This window comes from Chenopodium album, chromosome 23 (assembly GCF_948465745.1).
Source record: "Chenopodium album chromosome 23, dcCheAlbu1.1, whole genome shotgun sequence".
Classification (NCBI taxonomy): Eukaryota; Viridiplantae; Streptophyta; class Magnoliopsida; order Caryophyllales; family Amaranthaceae; genus Chenopodium; species Chenopodium album.
Window position 1 is genome coordinate 20,389,056 of NC_137856.1, and position 23,347 is coordinate 20,412,402.

Here is a 23,347-nt window from a genome sequence, read left to right on the forward strand (position 1 = left end):
GGAAAAGTACGGAACAAGAAACCCAGGTGGCGAGGCCGCCAGCGAGGGTTGCACGCCCACACCCATAACGTGCGCGCCAGCCTTCTGCGCGCCTGCGCTCCTAGATTAGGGGATTTTCTCCGAGCGTTCATCAATGCAAGTGGTGCACTCCTCTTGATCGAGATTGGGTATGGCAGTCCCAATACGATTTGACGGTGGGTTCAGCATCACATGTTTATGTGAGCGCAACATGAAAGCGAAAGCACCAAGTCTTGGACACAAGCTATCTCTTGGACTTTAGATACTCTAAGCGGAATTGCATGAATCATATTCATAAGAATCTAAACACCAAGATAGTTGCATAACACATAAAGAATAAGTAATTATACATTTGAAGCGTGATTCCACGTGTTATTGAGCAAGAACAATAGGAGAACAAGAACCCCAAGTGTGATTCCTCTACTTGGTTCACGGCACATATTAAACCTCCACTAATGCTAGTTAGTTGTGATCGAACGTTTCAATCAACCTTTGATGGAGAAGAGAGACACGAACTAACCATGATCCACCATCACGAACACCACGTGTCACCAAGGAGGTGTCCGGCCGTACGGACGTGAGGAGAGAGGAGGGTGTGCGTGAGGAGAGAGAGGGTTTAGGGTTTTTAGGAGTTGGTTGCTTGTTTCACAATTTAATGTATGTTGATTGTGTATATTGCAACCGTAGGCATGTATCTTATTTATAGATCATATCTTTAAATAAAAGTCCATGTCAAGCCCAAATACCTTAACTTCACCAAACTAATCTAGCCCAACACTCTACATGGTATGTCATAATCTCATTAGGCCCATTAACCCAATACCCTTGTGTTTGACCTCATAGGATCCATTCTATTGGGCTTTGGACTATTAAACTAACCCAAAGATCATTTGTCATATCTAGCACCAGATAATGACGACTATATAAAATGAAGTAATTATCTCCATTACAGTGATCCTTGATATATCTAGTAATTGCACTTATCGAAGACATAATTCCTTCAATCTCCCACTTCTGTGAGACAAGTGCGTAATATTCAAATTCCTTTAGTCAATGAGTGTCAATTTGATGATATGATTGCATCTCATGTCGTAATCATGTCAATCTACAAATCTTTTCTTGAAATCTGAGTTAGAATTACAAAACAAATAATTAATATGTAATCCATTTGAGCATGGCCATGCATTTTGTGAATTCTCCCTCCTTAAGGGGCCAAGATATATTCCTAATTAAATACGCAGACTCTATCCAATCTTATGACAACCAAAGATCCCACTCAACTTTTGAAGTAACCGGGAAACATCCTTTATAGCCCTCTTTTACGGCATGACGTTTGAGTGTACCTCAATTAAATTAATCATTGAATGAAATCAGTGTTCCACTCATGTCAAAGGAATCCTACTAATATATCCGGAAGCTCTATACATGAACTTCAAAATAGGTCTATAGTTCGATCATGCATCATTCATGCATACCCATGTGATTGACCGAGCATCACCATACTCCTATTGCCTATGAAACCGCGTTATCCAATCAACCTTACATGCTAGTCCACATATTTAGATCATTTATGTCCACTTTAATGATTTCGGACTACGAACTTAAATAATGTATGAATTTAGTTCATCTGTAGGGTTTAATTCACCGGGTCATCAACCTGATGAGCCCGTCAATCCATAATTAGTTTGGACACTTTATTTAATATAAAAAACCATAATTAAATAAGAGAAATAATAAAATTCCAAATAAACATAATTTTGCAAATGAATGTATTACATTTGTAATAAGCTTTTCTCAAAAACAAATACAACTTAAATTACATCACGTGCATCAATCCAATTGCTCTAGCATGAGCCTCATGCTTGGGCTGTGGAAGAGGTTTAGTAAGCAGATCATCGATGTTTTCATCCGTATGAACTTTGCACATCTTAACATCTCGTCTGTTAACGATCTCTCGAATAAGGTGATACTTCCTCTCAACATGTTTGGATTTGTATTGTGACTTTGACTTCTTTGATTGAGCAATGGCGCCATTATTGTCACAATACAACTCAATTCCCTCTTGAGCACTTGGTGCATTGTCTAGATTTGTTAGGAACTTCTTGATCCAAACTGCTTCCTTTGCAGCTTCAACAACAACTAAATACTCTGATTTTGTCATAGATTCTACGATAGTGCTTTTCTTTGAACTCTTCTAGCTCACTACTCCTCCAATCAAACAGAAAATGTACCCTGATTGGGATTTGAAATCATCTTTGTCCATTTAGAAACTCGTGTTTTTCTAGCCCTTGACAACCAACTCATTTTCACCACCATATACTAGAATCATTCCTTTAGTCCTTCTTAAGTACTTAAGGATGTTCTTAGCAGCTGTCTCGTGCACTTCACCTGGATTTGCCTGAAGCCTGCTATAAATGCTAAGAGCATATGCAACATCTAACCTTGTACATATCATGGCATACATGATTGACCCTATTGCAGAAGCATAAGGTTTATCAAAAATACGCCTCCACTTTTCTGGCTTTTGAGGGCACTGAGCTTTACTGAGCGTAGTACCATAAGACATGGGAAGAAATCTTCTCTTGGAGTCTTTCATAGCAATCCTGTCAAGAACCTTATCAATATAAGTCTCTTGACTTAGTCCGATCATCCTTCGAGACTTGTCTCGATTGATCTTGATTCCCAATATGTACTCGGCGTCACCCAATTCGGGGAAATAACTCTTCAACCTTCCTTGACTGCTCAAGCATTGGTATGTCATTCCCCATGAGTAGTATGTCATCTACATACAAGACTAAGAAAACTAAGGTGCTCCCACTAGACTTCTTGTATATACAAGGTTCCTCTTTCCTCTTGAGAAAACCAAACTGTTTGATTGCCTCATCAAAACGAAGGTTCCAACTCCTTGATGCTTGCTTTAATCCATAAATGGATTTTTGAAGTTTGCATACCCTTCAAGGATTTACTAGATCTTCAGATGCCTCAGGTTGTGTCATATACACCTCCTCCGTCAAGAACCCATTCAAGAAGGCGGTTTTGACATCCATCTGCCAAATTTCGTAATCGAAAAATGCAGCAATCGCTAGAAAAATCCAAATGGTCTTAAGCATAGTTACTGGGGAAAAGGTTTCATCATAGTCAATACCATGAATTTGTCTGTACCCTTTTGCAACCAGTCCTGCTTCATAAATGTAGGAAGTTCCATCTTTGTCTGTCTTAATCTTGTAGCCCACTTGTAGCTAATTTTTTTTACCCCATTTGGGCAAGTCTACGAGGGTCCACACAACATTTTTAGGCATCGGTTCCATTTCAGATTTCATGGCTTCAAGCCATTTTTTCTGAGTTGGGGCTCGCCAAAGCTTGCTTGTAGGCTATAAGTTCTTCATTCTCCAATAAGAAGATTTCAGAATCCCCAGTTAACAGAACATCAACAAATATCAACAAATTGTTTATTTTTGATTCTAGCAGACCTACGTGGGGTAGGAGCATTAATAGAAATATTCTCTTCAACTTTTTGAAGATTTTCGCAAGAACTAGATTCAAGTGGGACGACCAGAGTCTAGCTAGTCGAATTAGCTTCCTATGACACATGATTTGTCAAATTAGCTGACTCATGCGCCCTCGCCTCTAATGTGGTGTTATCCACTTCCATTTGTTGCTCGTCTCGAATTTTTTCGAGAATCACTTTACTCCCACTTGGCTTTTTAGAAAGAAATTCCTTTTCTAGAAAGACACCATCGCGAGCAACAAACACTTTGTTATCTTCGCGATTGTAGAAGTAATACCATTTTGTCTCTCTGGGATAGCACACAAAGAAAGATTTGTTTAATTTAGGGCCTAGTTTATCGCCTTGTAAACGTTTTACATAGGCTTTACATCCCTAAATCTTGAGAAAAGACAACTTTAGAGCTCTTCCATTTCACATCTCATATGGAGTCTTTTCAATTGCTTTGGACGGGCTTCTATTTAGTACTTTTGCAGCTGCTTCCAATGCATATCCCCAAAATGATATGTGAAGATCAATGAAGCTCATCAGGGATCGAACCATGTCTAGCATGGTTTGATTCCTCCTTTTTGACACACCATATAATTATGGTGTTCCTGGAGGAGTTAATTGTGAAAGCATTCCACAATCCCTCAAATGATCATCAAATTCTTGGGTTAAATATTCACCACCACGATAAGATCGTAGTGCTTTAATTGTTTTCCCAAGTTAATTTTTTACTTCATTCTGGAATTCTTTGAACTTTTCAAAGGCTTCCGACTTATGCTTCGTTAAGTAAATAATATAACCAAATCTACTTAAATCATCAGTGAAAGTAATGAAGTAACTAAATCCACCATCTTTTCAACTCATTGGTCCACACACATCTGTATATGTGAGTCCCAAAAGGTCACTAACTCTTTCACCTATTCCTGTAAAAGGTGACTTGGTCATTTTACCGAGCAAGCATGACTCACAGTTTTCAAATGATTTATAATCAAATGGTGAAAGGAGTCCATCCTTGTGTAATTTTCGAATGCGCAATTGGTTAATATGACGTAGCCTACAATGCCATAGGTATGTTGGGTTTGAACCATCTGTTCTTTGCTTTTTGTGATCTATGTTGTAGACATGGGTCGTGTAATCTAATACATGTAAACCATTAACCAATTTTGCACTAGCATATAACATATTTTCCCTTGAAATAAAACAACACTTGTCTATAGTTTCAAAAGAAAAACCTTGGTATCTAAAATAGGAACTGAAATAATGTTTTTATTAATCGCTGGAACATAATTACAGTTATTAAGCACCAAAACGAGTCAAGATGGGAGCTGGAGTTCATAGCTTCCAATAGCAAGTGTAGCAAAAGTTGCTAAATTTCCTACACGAAGCATCATCTCCCTTTTTGCTAGTCATTTACTCACTCTTAAGTCCTACATATGATTAACAATGTGAGCAGCACAACCAGTATCGACTACCCATGCGGAGAGGAAGTAAGGTTAATTTTTACAATAAAAACATTGGGTAACTCCTTACCTTCCGTTCTCACTGGTGTGTTGTGGGGACAATCTGGTAAGTCCCAAGACCACCTACTGCAATAGAAGCATTGGTTTCCCTCCTTCTTTAAGTACTCCTCTGTGTTGTTGATCAATAAATCAACAAGCGTCACTATCGAGCCTTCATCATTATGAATTATTTTGATGAGATCAAATCCATCATGGAGTGAAAATAGAATAGTGCCATGTGTAGAGTCATAATCAAACGTCCTCCCTAAGATGTCCATCCGATTGAGTAACTCAATCAGTTCCTTGATATTGGTCTTAACCGACGATCAGGGATGAGTTTCTTAGCCATTATCTTACAATGAATATTGTAAGTCTCAAACCTTACACTGCCAGTCTAGGATTAATATACTTGAGGAATCGAATCAACGACTTCTCTGACATTATTTTCAATGATGCCTCTGCTTCCCAACCCCCCAATGCCACCTCTACAGATAGCACGAAGACATTCTCGCAGTGAGATTAACTCATAATCCTTGAACCTTTTTTTCCAACAAGTTGGAATACATGCCTATATGAGATCCCTGATTTTCTCTGCATCCGAAACATCTTTTGCATGCTTGTCAAGAGTGAGACCCACTGTAAATCTACTTTCAATGGGAACGTATATATAATCGAGCTTCGAACTTGTGGCTCTTAAGAACATTTCGTAGCTCATTTTCCCATTCCTTGAAATTTCTGAGATTAAGTCTTGTTTTAAGTTAGTTGGCAATTTAATGTTGTCGTTAAAGCTATTCATCTGCAAACAAAAATCAAAACGAGGAAAGTTCACTAACAATGTTTAATAAAATTAAAGTACCATAGGCGAATTAAATAGGTAACTTTAAACCATTTTATTCAATATTAATTGATCCCAATTGAATTAAATGATTCCAAGATCCTTTATTTGTGTAATAGTTGATCGGACTGAGGCCCTATCATCAAGCATTACATTCTCAAGGTAAGTAAACTCTTTACTGATTACAACTCTTGTAACTCTTGGTTGAATTATTAACCACCACATGTTTAGTTATTGCTGTTTGCTTCAAGGTTCTAAACTCTGTAGGTAACCTTGTTGAGTATCACCAATTAAATGTGTAGAATGTCATCTACCCCAAATTAGCCAAGATAACAAGTGACACTCTGCTGAGACCGACTCATCACTTACGATCGAAGGATTGTTGGGTATTTAATTGGAAAGCAACCTCAATATTACCGGGACATAAATATATTATGTTGTGGTTATTTAGTGAACTCTAACGCATCATCACCAACATCAATAAAATTTAATATGCATAACCTACTAATGTATAAAGGGAATAGAAAAATGAACCTCCTTGAGCATCTCAAGAAATTTACCGAATTGCTCATCCATTTTGTGCCTCAAGAACTTTTGTGAATAGGGTAGATTGGGTATTCTCACTTCCTCACGCTCTTTCTCATCATCCTTCTTTTTCTCTTGCTCTTCCTCACAACTAACACTTTTAGACACACCCTTCTCATCTTCCTCTCTCAAAACACTCCTCTCCTCATCCTCCTCAATGGACCTAGAAACTCCCTCATTAAGAACTCTCCCACTTTTAGTGGTGACGGAATACACGGGTTTCTTAGAATCCACTCCTTGAGAAGGCAAAGAGGATGGACTAGCACAATGAAAGGAATGGTGTCCTTCGAACAAGTGTATTATTCTGATAGCGGGTTCAGAATTATTAGAAAGCTAATATATTCAGCAAGGTCAAGTGATCGGAATGCCTGGGTGGAGGCCGCTTCCGAGCAGTAATATTAATATAATTAATATTCCAGCTTAATCTTGACTGAACCCTTCGGGTCACACCCAAGCAAAATATACGAAACGACTCGACGAATTAATTAGGAAGAAATTAATTCGTCGCCGGAGTGTTAAATATTTAGACGTCAGTAATTCGAGCTTGGAGCGTCGAAACCGATCGTCGGAAGTCGAGTCAAAAATAATAAAAAGACGAGACGTGCAAAATAATAATAAATCGATTATATTCCCAAAATAACCCTAGCATCGGAGTGCCCCGAGCATCCGAATGCTAGGGGCAAAAATGTCCTAGCATAGGTGGCTAGCAAGCGCACCAAGCCGAGCCTAGCATGGCTGGCTAGGTGCGTGCTAGCAGCCACGCACAACAGCAGCTAGCAGCCGCGTGCACGTGGTGCGTGCAGCAGCTAGCAGCCGCAAGCTAGGCGTGCTAGCAGTGCACACACTAGCAGCCACGCACAGCAGCAAGCCCGCACCAAATGCGTGTCATGCGAGCACAACAACAGCCCGCATCTTGGTGCGGGGCTGGGCGCGGGTTGGGCTCGGGCTGGGCTCGTGGCTGGGCCGTAGGGCCGATCACTATGGGGAAGCTTGAGGAATATGGGAGCAAGTGGGTAAGGACATGTGGCACAAGGAGAGTATTGAGTGGGGAGCAAGTATGGTCCCCTACTCTCCATGTGGTCCTCACCAACCCATTTCACATGGTAATGCCACTTGTAGATTTATTATTAGTTTGCAATTTTAATTTAATTTAGCTTTAAATTAATTTGTGGAATTTCATGATCCCACATTGATGGGATAGAAATTCCCACTTATACTTTCCTCTGTAAATACCAACCTTGGGATTTGGAGTAAAGTGCTTGAGTGGGAGTTAGAAAGAGCATTCCATATTTTGGGAAAAACTCTTAAACTCCATTAACACTTGGGTTTTGGTCGGACCTTTCTAACTCCAAGGTAGCGGACTTAAAAAGTCGTGTTCGTCCTTTGTGGGTGGATACCGTTGGAGGCACGGCATTTGCAGTGCTCAAGGCTTTCAAGTAAGAGCCCGTTTTGTGTGGGCGAAGCTCGCTTCAAGGGTATGATTCGTTCTTCCTTTTCTTGTGTTTATTTATTTATGCTTTATGGTTTTATTAATTACGAGTGGTTCCTTGGGTCGGGGTTGTTTCCTCAGTGAGTCGGACTAACCAAACCCCAACAGCGATATCGGAGCCCCGCTCGTTTATTTTTATAATCATGTTTTTCAAGGTTTGTTTTGGCTTATTTTTCTGGTTTAAGTTGCTAATTAGATTAGTAGCTCGGTTTTATTTATTTTAATCTAGTTTTTAAATTCGAATTTGGCCAGAACCCAGATTTTCGCCCAAAACTAGTGAATTTTGGGTGGAAAAGGTGTTCTGGAAAGCTTTTTACCCCGTTGGTGTGTGATTTTAGCCAAATTCTGACAAGAATTGCCTTTTTCGAGGGATTTTTCGTTTTTGACGAAAAATTTTAAGCCTTTTCTAACCTTGAAATTAATGGCATAACTTGTTGATTATGTGGTTGATTATTTGCATTATTTTCTGCATTTTTAAGTCCCCTTAAAGCACACTTATTGGTAGTATTTGATGCTTAAAGGTTGATTTATTTTCACATAATTGCAAACTAATTGCTTTTTAGTGTGAAAATTTTTGTTTTGAGGCTTCCTAAGTGTTAAAGATTCAATCTTTATTTGTGATAAGTGATTGAAACTTTAAAAACCACTAAATTCCATGTTATTTTGTGTTAAACTTTGTTGTTTTAATCATTTTGAGTTGATTGGAAACATAAAGTTTCAATTTTAGAAAATTGGTTATCTTCATGTTGGAAGATATAATTTTCAAGGATTCACAAAATTAAGATGTTAGAATTTTCATTTGAACATTAAAGTTCATATTTTCCAACTTCCCCTTAATTTGTCAAATTCTCAAGTTTAATTTAAATTGATTAAATTAAAAGTGAGAAATTGCCTCAAATTTGTTATTGCACCAAGCTAAACCAATTTAATTAAGAATGGTTCTTGGAATAATTTTGGTTATTTGCACTTTGAAATTTTATTAAGTTAGACTTGTTTAAAATTTTTATTTTTTGCTCATTAAGTTAGTTCTAAAATTAATTTAGAATTAATTAATTATGTCTCGCGAAATGGGATCAAATCCCGAGGCCATGGCACGCAAAACGAGGCAAAGAACCACCCTTGGCTAGCCGGGCTGCATAGCAGCCCGCATGTGGCTGCCAAGGTGGCTGCCCCACCTTGCGTGCGGCTACACGCGCGGCAGCAGCACACGGCCGCAGCAGCCACGTGCGTGCGGCAGTGGCAGCAGCCCATGGCTGCTTGCCGCAGGCCGTGTGTGCGGACTTTTTGGTGTGTGCATATGCTTGGTGCGGTGAGGTGACTAGCCGTAGTATGCTTGGTTTGCATGAGCCGCGATTATTCGAGTTTCCTTGGCAAAACGCTTAAAGCGAAAGCCACTTGAATTGCGGTTGGCTTAATATTGCTTATTTTGCCGTTTTATTTATTTTAATTAATTTTGTTTATTTTAACTAAAAGTTTGGGAGGCTAGGCCTCGATTTTGAGTGGCACACGGCCGCAGCAGCCACGTGCGTGCGGCAGTGGCAGCAGCCCATGGCTGCTTGCCGCAGGCCGTGTGTGCGGACTTTTTGGTGTGTGCATATGCTTGGTGCGGTGAGGTGACTAGCCGTAGTATGTTTGGTTTGCATGAGCCGCGATTATTCGAGTTTCCTTGGCAAAACGCTTAAAGCGAAAGCCACTTGAATTGCGGTTGGCTTAATATTGCTTATTTTGCCGTTTTATTTATTTTAATTAATTTTGTTTATTTTAACTAAAAGTTTGGGAGGCTAGGCCTCGATTTTGAGTGGCATTGGCAAAATTTTATTTTGACAAGTTTGGGTGCTACCGACTTAATTAATTGGATTAATTAAGGGATATGCGGAATTTAGTGGGAGCTTCAATTATTAATGACGTCAATTACATAATCGGTTAAACAACTTTGACTAGTTTTAATTAGGCGTGTTAATCGGATTAACCACCTAGATTAGTTACTAGTGCGCGCGTTGTTTAAATGCATTTTACTTGTTTGATATTGTAAATTGCATGGGCCATTCACAAATAGTGAATGGATGAATGGAATGTATATTCTCTCACACAGGTTTTATGAAATGGCAACTAGTGGGACCCGATTAGGATAGAAAATATGGACTACGTGCCGTTATGTATTTTTGTAAATCTAAATACGTTCTTGTAGGGAATATTTCAAGCATTATGACCCCAAATTTGAACCCCACTGTGATCACACACTAAAGTACGGTGGCGTTCCAAAGGGAAAGAAAAGAGAGCAAAAGAGTCGCCAACAAGTTTTCGGAACTTGTAAACCCAAAAGAAAATCCAAAAGGACCATCAACGCCATAAGGTCTTGAACCAAACAGGGTCCGGGGATGAGGGAACGAATCCAATCTACAAAAGAAAGGACCCGCCCTATAAAATAGGCCTCTACTTTGTTCTGCTCGTATTCATGTGCGCTTTTCGAATAACATACAAACATTATATTGAACCTAGCCTGTTTATCTATGTTGGTTGGAATATTAATGCACAAATAATACTATTATTGGCGATCACTTGAGTTAAAATCACATTAGCCTAAACCAAATTATTAATTATCTTATTAAGCGTGATTTCAAGTACAAATTCCCTTTAGCAATCATAAAAGGTGTGATCAAGCAATAACAATAAAATATATCAAGCAACATAAGGATAAAGAATAATAATAATAACGATGATAATAGCATGATAAGGCATAATAAAGCTTAATAATAATAGCAAGATCCTAGACATGATACTAACAATATTAATAACAAATCCTAGCATGTCACTAAACAATAAAGATCAAAGCTTTAAACCTAACATGGTACTAACATGATAACATGACATTAGAAATAAGTAAAGGCACCCTAAACATGATACTAGAAAGCATAAAATAACATCCTAACATGATACTAGGAATTAAACATCCTAACATGATACAAGGAATATGAAACAATAATAAGCATGCTTACTACATTTTTAATAAAATAGGGAGTAAGCTAATCTACTTTGAAGCCTCGTACCTCTTTCTAATAACAAAATACACAAGTTAGTAAACTTCAATGAAAATCAATAAAGAAAGAATTAAAGAACTAAATTGAAATCAAATCAAATAAAGTTTTGACTAGTTTTGGACCAAACCCTCAGAAATTATCAAACCTTGCACGTCTAGGGCGAAGGCAAATTCGAACTTGGATAAGAGATTCTAAGTCTTGTGAATGCGGAATTGTATTTAATAAAAGGTTGGTTTAGAAAGAGAGAGAGAAAAAAATAAGAATTAAGTAATTCTTGAGAGAGAATAGAGAGAATCGATGATGAGAGTTGATGAAAGTTGATGAATAAAAAAAGGGAGATAAGACCTCTATTTATAAGAAAAAAGAGAAGGTAGAAGAATAAGAAAAGAAATCCGAATTCAAATCGAAATAAAACTCGTAGACAGCAGTTTTTGCAAATTTTGTTTTTATCATATCTTTTGATCCAGAAATCCAAATAAGTCATATAATATGTCGTTGGAAAGCTCTTGAAGTCTACTTTCTAATGCAGTTAGAATCAGATTAATATCGTTTGTAGATAAAAAGATATGGACGAAATAGTAGGACGGAGTCAGTTTTGGATAGAGTTTCGTATATCTTTCATATCTTTTTCGTTATAGATCGGATTTAATATTATAATATATCATTGGAAAGATAATTTCAAGATCTATATAACCATATAAAATTTGGATAAAAAACTATGAGGCACGAAAATAATATCTGACTATCTTTGAACATCTTTAAATCCGAATAGAATTAGGAAAGTTTTAAAGAAGAAAAGTTTATATTCAAATCAAATTCCATGATCTTATCTTTTCAAAAAAGGATAATTAAGATATTTTAGAAACTTATAGAAGATTCTAATCAATCCTAATTAGTTTAGGAATACGATTAAACCTTTGAACCCTCCTCATGATCATTGGGTCGTAGGTAAAATCCGGTTTGGGCCCAGTTTAGTATTTTGGCCATAACTTCCTCATTATTCATCGGAATTGGGCTTATAATATATCGTTGGAAAGGTCTTTTCAAGCCCCATCCAACTACACCATTATTGGACCCTTATCATGGACCAAAATAAACTGAATTGGACGTTTTCATAAAATAGAGTGGGTTTTCGAAAACAGAAAGAAGAGAATTTTAATAAAACTAAACCGCATCACTTGACTTTTCACACTTTCACCGCATTCGATTATGGTTCGACGCGAAAGGTATTCATCACTGGGTTTGGTTTTGGAGAGACACAAATGGGTGTCTACAGTTCTACGTACCGTTAAGTATTTTTGTACCTTAATATTTAGATTATTCCTAGTCGTAGACACTAGTATTTGCATAGTTTGGTTAAGTCTTGAAGACGGCGTATCTTTGAAGACAAAGCCTTGAATTGCAAATGAAGACATTTTGAAGACTTGAAGAATTCAAGGGGTCATGCTAGTTGCCAATATGCATCTATAATTTCGCTTTATATTTTATGCTTATATACATGTGAATTATTCGTTAGATGCATGTTTAGGTTTTCTTTATGTTGTGATGATTAGTTAAGTTCATTTAAATCAACCAACATAGAAATCCTAGGTCCCTAATAATATTAAGTCAAATTTGCCTTTCCAAAACAACATTTACCAACCGAACGAGGGTGATGGTAGGCTACGCCAAAGCGAGGTGCCATCACTTCTCCAAGGCACATAAGGCACACCGGGTGTGCATGTTGGTTTTGGTTTAATTCATTGGTATGAGTGAGGAGTCCTCACATACCGTGGCAAAAGAGATACATCGTCAAAGATGCATTAGATGCGACGATTGTCTAACCAAGAGTGGCTTAGAGCCATTAGCAAGGCAATGCTTACCCTAGAAGATTGAGTGTTAAGACAAGCCAAAGCATGCTTAACCACTCTTTGTTTCTTCGGATCTTGGAATCGCCTTATTTTTGCCAAATAGGGACAATTTTTATGCGTAAATAAGACGTTTAATACGATTGAAGTTTGCATGAATGCTTTTAAATTTCAAACTGATTATGTTCTTAATAAATGGTCATACTTTACACTTATATTTGTAATACTCTAAATCAAATAATATTGTTTCCAAGATTGGTAAAGGAAATCCTTGAGAATAGTTCTCAAAGAAAGGAAAAGCATTTCTAAAATACAATTCTCATAAATGACTTTTATAATTAAGTCCGAAAGGACGGTTGGACATCATGTATTCAAAATACTAGGTAGTTTTGATAAAACATGAGGTATTGAGTTGCAAACTCAAGATTGTCAATGTTTGACAACCAACGTATCTTTTCGCATCATACATAATTGAGTAGGACTCATTGATGTAGTAATTCGAGTAAGAATTAATGGAAAAGATGGAACTTTGTTTTACGGCGCACTAGGTGCTTGATTATGCCTAACAAAGTATAAGAATCAAGGTACTTACAGAATTGATTCTTAAAGTAAGATTATGAGATATTGTATGATAAGAAATAGAGGAAAGAAGGAACGAAGAAAAGGAATTAGATTTCATTTCAACTCATGAGTTCATGTTATTGTAATTAACTTAGCAATTCGTTATCTTCACAAGTATCAGCAACTGCTTGAGTGTTCCACTATGATAGTGACCTCAAACTATTGAAGTTAAGCTAAGTTATCGACCTACAAACTTAGAATGAAGCAAGAAGAGCTACATCAGTTGTAAGGTCGTATGTTTTGTTTAAAGACCTTTTAAGCCAAAGGCTGGAACAAATAATGGTTATTATGTTCCATAATCAGCAATTGATCCGTTTACACACGGAAAGACTCACATTCAAAGCAATGAGCAATAGTTGCGAGATTTATTTGAATGGCATGGTTATCCAAGCGTTGAGTCAAGAATGCTTGATTATAAACAAACATTTCCCTAACATGATAAACTCACTAAGTTCAAGTCATGGGCTTGATTTGCGTTCCAAACATCTTTAGCAATGTCATATCGACAAGAACGTACTTAAGATTCTATTATATAGGCTCTTGATAGTTGCTCGATTTGGAATCATTCTAAGACATGCAAGTCTTACTTGTTGAAACCGACAAAGCAGAGAGCTATTGTTCTTGGTATAGACAATTGACTCCAAAGGCTAAAGAGGATTCAATTACTTTAATGTTTCACAAATAATTTGAAAGGATATGGCTATATTAATCAAATGTGAACAAACTTGACTTGAGTAGTTCAAGAGTCTAGTGAAGTACAAAATCGAGTTGGAAAGATATCAAAACATCTAGATTATATCGAGCGATGTTTGCTTGAGCCAAGCGTGACCATCTCAAAGTTATGAATGGAAATTTTCATAAATAACTCCACAAAGAACATAGTGTGTCTTCACGGAGACCTCGGTGTCATTTGAAAATGACTCGAACGATGATGGTTCACAACCCTTCCAATAAAGTTCTTAAAGATTTGCACAAATGACTAATGTTACGCTAAACAATATGTCGAAGCTAAGAAAGGACGCCATATTCAGTTATGGATAGAAATAACTTCTAAAAGTCTTTTCAATTATACATCTAAGGCTCTTAGTCTCAGTGAAAGTTCACTAGCTCAGTGGGAGCTAAGTGGCTCAATGGGAGCTAGGTGGCTCAGTGGGAGCTGAATGGCACAATAAAGACTAAAGATAGCTCAAGTGGGAGCTAACTGTTTGTTTCACAACGAACTTTTACCAAAGACAATATACATTTCTCTTTGTAAGCATTCAACTGAGACTATAGGCATTACCTCCACATCCTAATTGAGAACATAATGTTTGTTGCTCTAAGTGGTACCTTTTTGGAAAGTAAAACGTTTCCAAAACGACAAGTGGGAGGAAAATAAACTCGATGACCATCGAGCTTAGCAACAAACTAGAACTGAGAATCTCGGAAGAACTTAAAGGACTTCATGAGAATGCTTGATCAAGAATACTCAAAAGGACTTTACAAGTGCCTTAAAAGAGAATTCATTACTCACACAACATTAAAAATGTTGGAGTAAGATCAACATAATAAAAGGGCTTTGAAAGCGCCTTAACACTCAGTGTTTGATGCAATTACCTCGTATAGGTATAGAATTCACCAAAGGCTTGGATTGAATCCTATGAATTTTCTATTAAGTTAGAAATAAACCTAAGACTTACAAGAAAAGGAATAATGTCTTGTAAGATAGCTACGACAAATCCAAATTCTGAAATATGGTTAGAGGCCATGAAAATCCGAAATAGACTCCATGTTTGAAAATCATGTTCGAAACTTGATTAATTTGCATGAAGGATGAAAGATCCATCGATTGCAAATAAGTTTTCAAGGAGAAAATTAAATTAACTGTGGAAATGTATATGCATACATAGCTAGATTGGTTGAAAAGGATATAATTAATTTCAAGGAGTTGATTTTAATAAAAACCTATTCACCAATCGGAATGCTTAAGTCTTTTTGTGATTGATCTAGCAAAATTGCACATATGAAATATGGCAAAATAGATACCAAAACCGCCTTCCCAAAATAGGATTTTGGAAGTGACTATGGAATAGTCTAAGGGTTTTGAAAATCTAAATGAGTGCTAGATTTGAAAGCAAGCACATGGAATCCGTCATGGGATTAAAGGAAACATTGCATGAAGGAATTGGAACGTGTTTTCTCATAAAGTTAATAAGAGGATAGACTTATGGAGACACATAGAAATTCTGATGAACAAGAAGTTTAGTGGTAGCAAAAGTAATGGTCCAACAAGAAGTTTACGAACTCTATTGTGAAACAACTATCAAATGCTAAATGCTTAGATTTGAAAGTATTTTCGACAATGGACTGAGCTAAAGACGATACTTAGTACATGTTGGGAATTAAGTTCTGTGGTATAAACTTAATTAAATGTGTAAGTGAGTAAAAGAAATTACCACTAGTAGAAAAAAGCAAAAAGGCACCGCTCAATTGCCACCGGTTTTAAAAAACCGGTGACAAAAATAGGGGAAAAAATGGGCGGGATTTTGAGGGATTAGTATTGCCACCGGTTTGGTTCGAACCGGTGGGAAAAATATTAATCCCACTGGTTCAAACCGGCGGCTTTGTTAAAAAAAATAACCCGGCCTAGCCTTTTCTAAAACCCACCCACTTTTGTTCCTTCCTATTTATTAACCCCTTTTACCAAACCCTAGCCCCCTCATCTTCTCTCTCCTCCCTTTTTCTTTCTGAAATTATCTCTCCTCACTCCTCACATGCAGCTCCTCCATACCCATAACTCATCTTCAATTCGTTCTCAGCTCAGTCCACTTCGTTCTCAGCTCTCGTCCCCTCATCCCCTCTGCTCTTCCTCTCTTATCTCGCTCGCCTCCTCCCTCCTCTTCACCTCTTTTCAAAACCGCCGCCACCGCCGCCACTAACTTTCGCCGCCTTAGGTTTTCTGGTCAAATTCGACCATGAAAACTCTAGATCTAGAGTTTTCATGGTCGAATTTGACCTTTATAACCCAAATTCTAGATAATTTCGGGGGTTTTTGGTGAAATTCGAGGTAATTTCTCTTTTTTCTTACTTTTATTTTGTTTTTTTTTGGTGGAATTCGTGGGTTGTGGTGGTGGTTGTGGTTACGGTGGTTGAAGGTGGGTGGGTTTTGTTATTTATGGCAGAGTTCGAAATTGATTTTCTGGGTTTTAAAATTTAATTTATTTCGAAATTCTTTTGTAGTTGATTGATTTTTCGAAATTTTTCTGAGTTTTGATTTCGAAATTTTTTCTGGGTTTAATTGATTTTCTAAATTTTTGGGGTTAATTGATTTTCAAAATATTTGGATCGTTTTTTGTCTAGGTACATGCATGAGTTCATGAACTATTCTGGGTTTGTGAAATATTTGGGTTGCGAATTTTTTTTTTATATAGTTTAGAGTTCGTGAATTTTGTTGGGTACTGTTTTTTTTTCGCATTTTTTTGGTAAGTTTTATTAATTCTGGGTTTAATTTATGCAGGTCTTAATTGATGCATCAAGATTCAACACATGCAACAAGATTCAAGACTTTGATTTTGAAAAATTGTTTTAGATGTATTTTTTTTATTTATTATTTTTAATTGTACAATAATTTAAAGTTGAATTTCATTGTTTGATTATAATTCAATGTAATTTTTTATTTTTTTTAGTATTGTACAATAACAATTTACAATAACAATTCTTTTGCGCTCATTTGATGTTATTTGCCTTATATTGATTGTTTTTATATTATAGTATTAGTTTTATAATTGCAGCAGAAAAGAAAAAGGAAAAAAAATAAAATACAACCTGTTATTGCCACCGGTTAACCGGTGGCAAAAATGTTTAATACCAAAAAACAAAAAATCCGCCAATTGTAATTGCCACCGGTTAACTGGTGGCAATACTTGGTTTTGCCACCGGTTTTGAACCGGTGGCTTTTGCATCAGATTATTGCCACCCCCCAAATGACCACCGGTTCAAAACCGGTGGCATAGGGGGGTTTTGAACTGGTGGCTAATTGCTTTTTTCTACTAGTGTACCATGTTAAACATGAAGTACTTTGAAAGGCTTTCGACCCATATGTATGAAGCTAAGTAAATGTTTGAACTAAGTATAAGCTAGGCTAAGTACTAAGTCAAACAAGAAAGACTCTAGTAAGAGACTTTCAACCATATCATATAGCGAACAATTTGGCAAGACTCAGTGTAACTGTATGAGCTAAATGTCACATGGATGGAATAAAATTGAGAATCATTCTAGAATTAAATCCATCATGTAAAGCTATGATATGGAATCGTCAGACGACTTACATGCTTAGAGCATGTGAAGTACGTATATAATACCAATCAACGTTAATCTAAGTATTAGATCATTAGATTATAGTCAAGAAAATCCATAGCACTTAAATAAGTAGTTGGATGAGTTCTTGACGCATGGAAACAAATATAATTTGAGTTTTGATGTTGCAAGCACAAACCTTAACAAGGATTAGATCCTTAGCAAGGAAGCCATTTATAAGCACGAGGCAAGAAGTGTCGTGGCTTGAGAATGGTAACATGGATGTGCATCCATGTATAATGTGCGGGAATTTAAGATAAATTTCCATGATCGCAAGTGATTAGAGTATTCCAAATCATTGTGAGTCGTTTGGAGTGAAATCCATGCAAGGCATCATCGGAGAGTCTACTAAAACATATGTTGAGAATATTGTTGCCTTAAAGGCAATAATAAGATAGATGTTAAATGGAAAAGTTCGTTGTTGAACGTTGATGATTGTAGGGTGTCAATTAAAAGGTCTCAAATCATGAAAATGAGTGGGAGCCATTGCTTGGACAATAAATCCTGAATCACATGTAATCCATTAACACTCTCAAAATTTTATCATCTTATTATGGAAATAGTGGCCTGGTAATGAAGATGCTAAAATTTGCAAAGTAATTATAACTAAACCTATGCAATAAGTGAACGACAACATTCACAATTGCATGAAAGAAATCAAGCATATCTAATATGGGTATGATTTCGATGAATGTTTTATGAAGAGTATTACTCTTAAAACATTTGGGAAAACCATTTATCATAAGATGAAATAATGTGAAGTTTCATAGTGGAGTCAAATATTTCTAAATATTCCACAAAACTATTTAATTGTGGCTTAGAATTAAATAATGAGTCCATTCGATTTTAAAGGATATTCAAAATAGGGTATCATGTGAATGGCTTGGATAAAGAAACACCTATTAAGTGAACATTGAATATTTTAATCGAAAAATTATCCCTAATCAAGGTCATAATTTTTGTGGACGATTAATGACCATTAGAGATTAGTGTGTAGTATGATTTATAGCACTGTTTCTTGTGCTATGAGGATATAAATCATTTGCACAGGTATTGGTTTAGAACCATACTGGATCGACCTATGAGAGTACTTTAAGAGATTTAAAAATTGTCATAAGTATTTTTCTCATTATTACTATCGGAACTCTTTTCCTTGACCATGAGTAGTGGGAGATCTCTTGTTTAAGTACTAGTCCGCTTTGGTATTCGTCAAACGTCTGCCGTAACTAGGGATTATAACGACAGATATCGGGCGGGTAGGTCCTCTTAATAACAGATGCTACATTACAAGACTGGAAATGTCCCCCTACTAACAATAGGGAACATGTCTTGTTGTTTACAAGGCCTCTCGAAGAGCGAGACTGTGAAAATGCATGGCCGTGCGCAAATGGATTTTAGAAATCATCTGCTTATTGACAGTCAAACTCGAATTTCGAGAAACACTTTTGGACGTAACAGAGATGACGAGTAATCTTACTCTGTAGTTCATGAAGAGACATGAAGAGACATAGGAAAGGGGCTATACACTAAAAATGCACAGTTGTCCTGAAGGACAAGTGTGAGATTGAAAGGAATGGTGTCCTTCGAACAAGTGTATTATTCTGATAGCGGGTTCAGAATTATTAGAAAGCTAATATATTCAGCAAGGTCAAGTGATCGGAATGCCTGGCTGGAGGCCGCTTCCGATCAGTAATATTAATATAATTAATATTACAGCTTAATCTTGACTGAACCCTTCGGGTCACACCCAAGCAAAATATACGAACCGACTCGACGAATTAATTCGAAAGAAATTAATTTGTCGCCCGAGTGTTAAATATTTAGCTTCCGGAGTGCCTAATTCCTTCAATGTCAACCTTTGAGCTTCTCTCATGTTCACTTGCACACACAATTCTCAAACAAAAATTATTAGTGGCACGGCTACAAATGTAGCCTAAAGGAAAATCTTTTTGTCTTTTTCAATAAGATGGAATAGACTCAACAACAATACACAATCAAGACACCATTCCCCGACAACGGCGCCATTTTGATGAGTGGTGAAATGGTAGGTCGTTGGACTACCCTCCCCAAACCATCAAACGAAATTTATACACTCAACTAACCCCTATACAAGTATAGTAGCAAGTCAAGGGTCGAACCCAAGGGAATTGTGATTGAAAGTCTATTGTCTTATGCCAAGCTATTCCGAAATCGAAATTGGGGTTATAAGGCTAAGACTAAGGCTAATCACAACTAATAAACTTATAAAATCAAAGATGATAAACACTAGGGCTAGGATCCACATGCATTCGTAATGAAAATCAACTAATTTGGGAGGTCAATCAATTAAGTCAAGCAATGTAAGGGAAAATCGATATTGCAACCAAAAGAGCATATTAAGCTATTCTCCTAGAGGTCTAACTAGCGCCAACTACGATAAACTCTAGCTAGGAAACGTCACAAGATACCTCAATCGTGTAAATGCAAGCCACAAATCAATGGTCCGTATCAATGTGAACTTACAATCACTAGTAGAAAAAAGCAAAAAGGCACCGCTCAATGGCCATCGGTTTTCGAAAACCGGTGACAAAAATAGGGGAAAAAATGAGCGGGATTTTGAGGGATTAGTATTGCCATCGGTTTGAACCGAACCGGTGGGAAAATATTAATCCCACCGGTTCAAACCGGTGGCTTTTTTTTTAAAAAAAAAAAAAAACCCGGCCTTTTCTAAAACCCGGCCTATATATTAACCCCTTTTACCAAACCCTAGCCCCCTCATCTCCTCTCTCCTCCCTTTTTCTTTCTGAACTTATCTCTCCTCACAGCTCCTCCTTACCCTCGTCCACTCCCTTCTCTCTCCTCTTCCTTATGTCTCCTTCTCTCTTCTCTCTGTTCGATCTCCTCTCTCCTTCACCCTCGTCTCCTTCTCGTCCCCTCCTCCTCTTCTCTCGTCTCTCTCTTTGATCTCCCTTGTCTCGCCCACCACTACCGCCGCCGCACAACCACCAAGTTCGACATCAACAGCAATTTTTTGGCCGGTCGTCCTCCCTCGTCGTTGTTCATTTGTCGTCAGTCGGTCGTCCTTCCTCGCAAGCTTATATTTTCGCCTAGAATTTCTCTCTCCTCGTGATGAAACCATAGGTTTTTAGGTCAAATTCGACCATGAAAACTCTAGATCTAGAGTTTTTATGGTCGAATTTGGCCTCGTAAACCTAATTCAAAGTATGGAGAGTCGTCGAGTGAAGATTTGTGTGTTTTTTTCAACTTTTTTTTCATTTTTTCTGTTTTTGGGTGGTGGGTGATTGGATGGTTTATTGTGGGTGGTTTTTGGTGGGTGATTGGGTGGTTTTCATGGGTGTTTGGGTGGTTTTTCGTTGCTGGTTTGTGGTTTTGGCTGGTTCGGTGGTGGGTTGTTAGTTGTGGGTCGTGGGTTGTTAGTGGTGGGTTGTGGGTCGTGGGTTTGGGTTGTAGGTGGGGCGTTGGGTAGAGTTTACGGTGGGTGGATCTGGGTTCTGGTGGCGTGAGGTGAGGGCTGGGGTTGGAGCTGGTGGTGTGGGGTGACGGTTGGTGGTGGTAGGAGGTGGTGGGTGATATTTTGTAGATTTTTATATATTTATGTAATTTTGTAGATTTATATAGATTTATGTAATTTATGTATGTAATTTTGTAGATTTATGTATGTAATTTTCCCAAATTTATGTATGTAATTTATGTAATTTTTGCAGATTTGATTTATGTATGTAATTTTGCAGATTTGATTAAATTTTAATGTATCCTGATTTCAAAGTTTAAATTTTTTTTTTTTTTTTGGGACAGTATTGCCACCGGTTAACCGGTGGCAATATTATTTAATATCCAAATAAAAAAAACCGGGAAATAATATTGCCACCGGTTAACCGCTGGCCTTTTTGTTCTAGGATTTGCCACCCCCCAACTGACCACCGGTTCAAAACCGGTGGCATATGGGGGTTTTGAACCGGTGGCCAACTAGTTTTTTCGCCTAGTGAATGCAATCTAGTATGAATAACTAGGGTGATCAAGCCTAAATCAAGCACACACATGCACAAAATCAATCAACCAATTTAATCACATTATCAAGTCAATCAATTTCCCCAAATTAATTTCAATTCATTACTAATACATGCTTCACCATTACCCTAGCAATCAAACTACTCACAATTCATTAAGAACATCAAAATCAAAGCTAATCTAATCAACAAATTCATATTCATCAATTGAAATCAACAAATTCAAACTAAATCAATCAAACTATCAACAAACTTAATCAATCAACAAAACAAATGAAATCAAACATAAGATTGTATTAAAGAGTAGAATTCTTACAAACTTGATAGAAATCAAATCAAAATCTAGCAATCTTCAATCATCAATCATCAAACCCAAAGTTTCTCTCTCTAGAAATCTAAGAACAAGTGTTTTTCTCTCTCCTCCCAAAATTCAATATAAACAAATTCTAATCTAAATCTAATCCAAGCTAATCAAAAATCTCCCTAAAAAAGAAGAAAAACTACTATATATACAAAGGAGAAGTCGGTTATGACGTCCAAAAATAGACCCACGCCGGTGCGGTCGCACATAGGGGAGAAGAGGAGGTGCACGAGCACAAACCCACAGAGGTGCGCCCGCACACGCCTCCTGTGCGCCCGCACCAAGGAGGGTCTCCTCCTTCCCCTTCTTCAACCTTGATCTTCTAGTGCACACAACTTTGGTGATGGTGATGAACATCAAAGTAGGCAGCAAGTTTATGGACATTTTGGTGGGTACAAGGCATAAATGATGCCCCCACCGCATGCGTGCACTGGTCATGAAACTTGCCTTTCGAGTTCCTCTAGACTTGAAGCTCAAAATGCTAGCACAAGACATCAATTGCAATGATAAATGTTGAAGGGAATCTCGGAAATCTTTGGATGATCGATCATAACCTACAAAAAAAAAAAAACAAACAAGTAATAGAGAAAAACAACGAATAAACAAGAAAAAGCACAAAATAGAGAAACTAATTACAAAAAGTACAAAGTAAAGAAATAAAGAGCAAAACTAAGGAAAACTAAGGAAAAGAGCTATAAAATGAAATAAAATTCATCCAAAAAGAGATCAAATGAGTGCCGTAAATGTCACTCATCAAAATTTAAGGTAAATTTCTATGATCACAAGTGATTAAGGTATCCCAAATCATTGTGAGCTGTCAGGAGTGAAACCCAAGCAAGGCATCATCAGGGAGTCTACTAAAATATATGTTTAGAATATTGTTGCCTCAAAGGCAATAATAAGAAAGATGTTAAATGGAAAGTTTGTAGGTTGTCAAGTCGAAGGTCTCAAATCATGAAAAATGAGTGGGAGCCATTGCATGGACAATAAATCCTAAATCATATGTAATCCATTAAACACTCTCAAAATTTAATCATATTATTATGGAAATGGTGGATAATGAAAATGCTAAGATTTGCAAAGTAATTATAACTAAACCTATGCAATAAGTGATCGATAACATTCACAATTGCATGAAAGAAATCAAGCATATCAAATATGAGTGTGATTTCTATGAATGTTTTATGAAGACTATTGCTCATAAAACATTTGGGAAAAC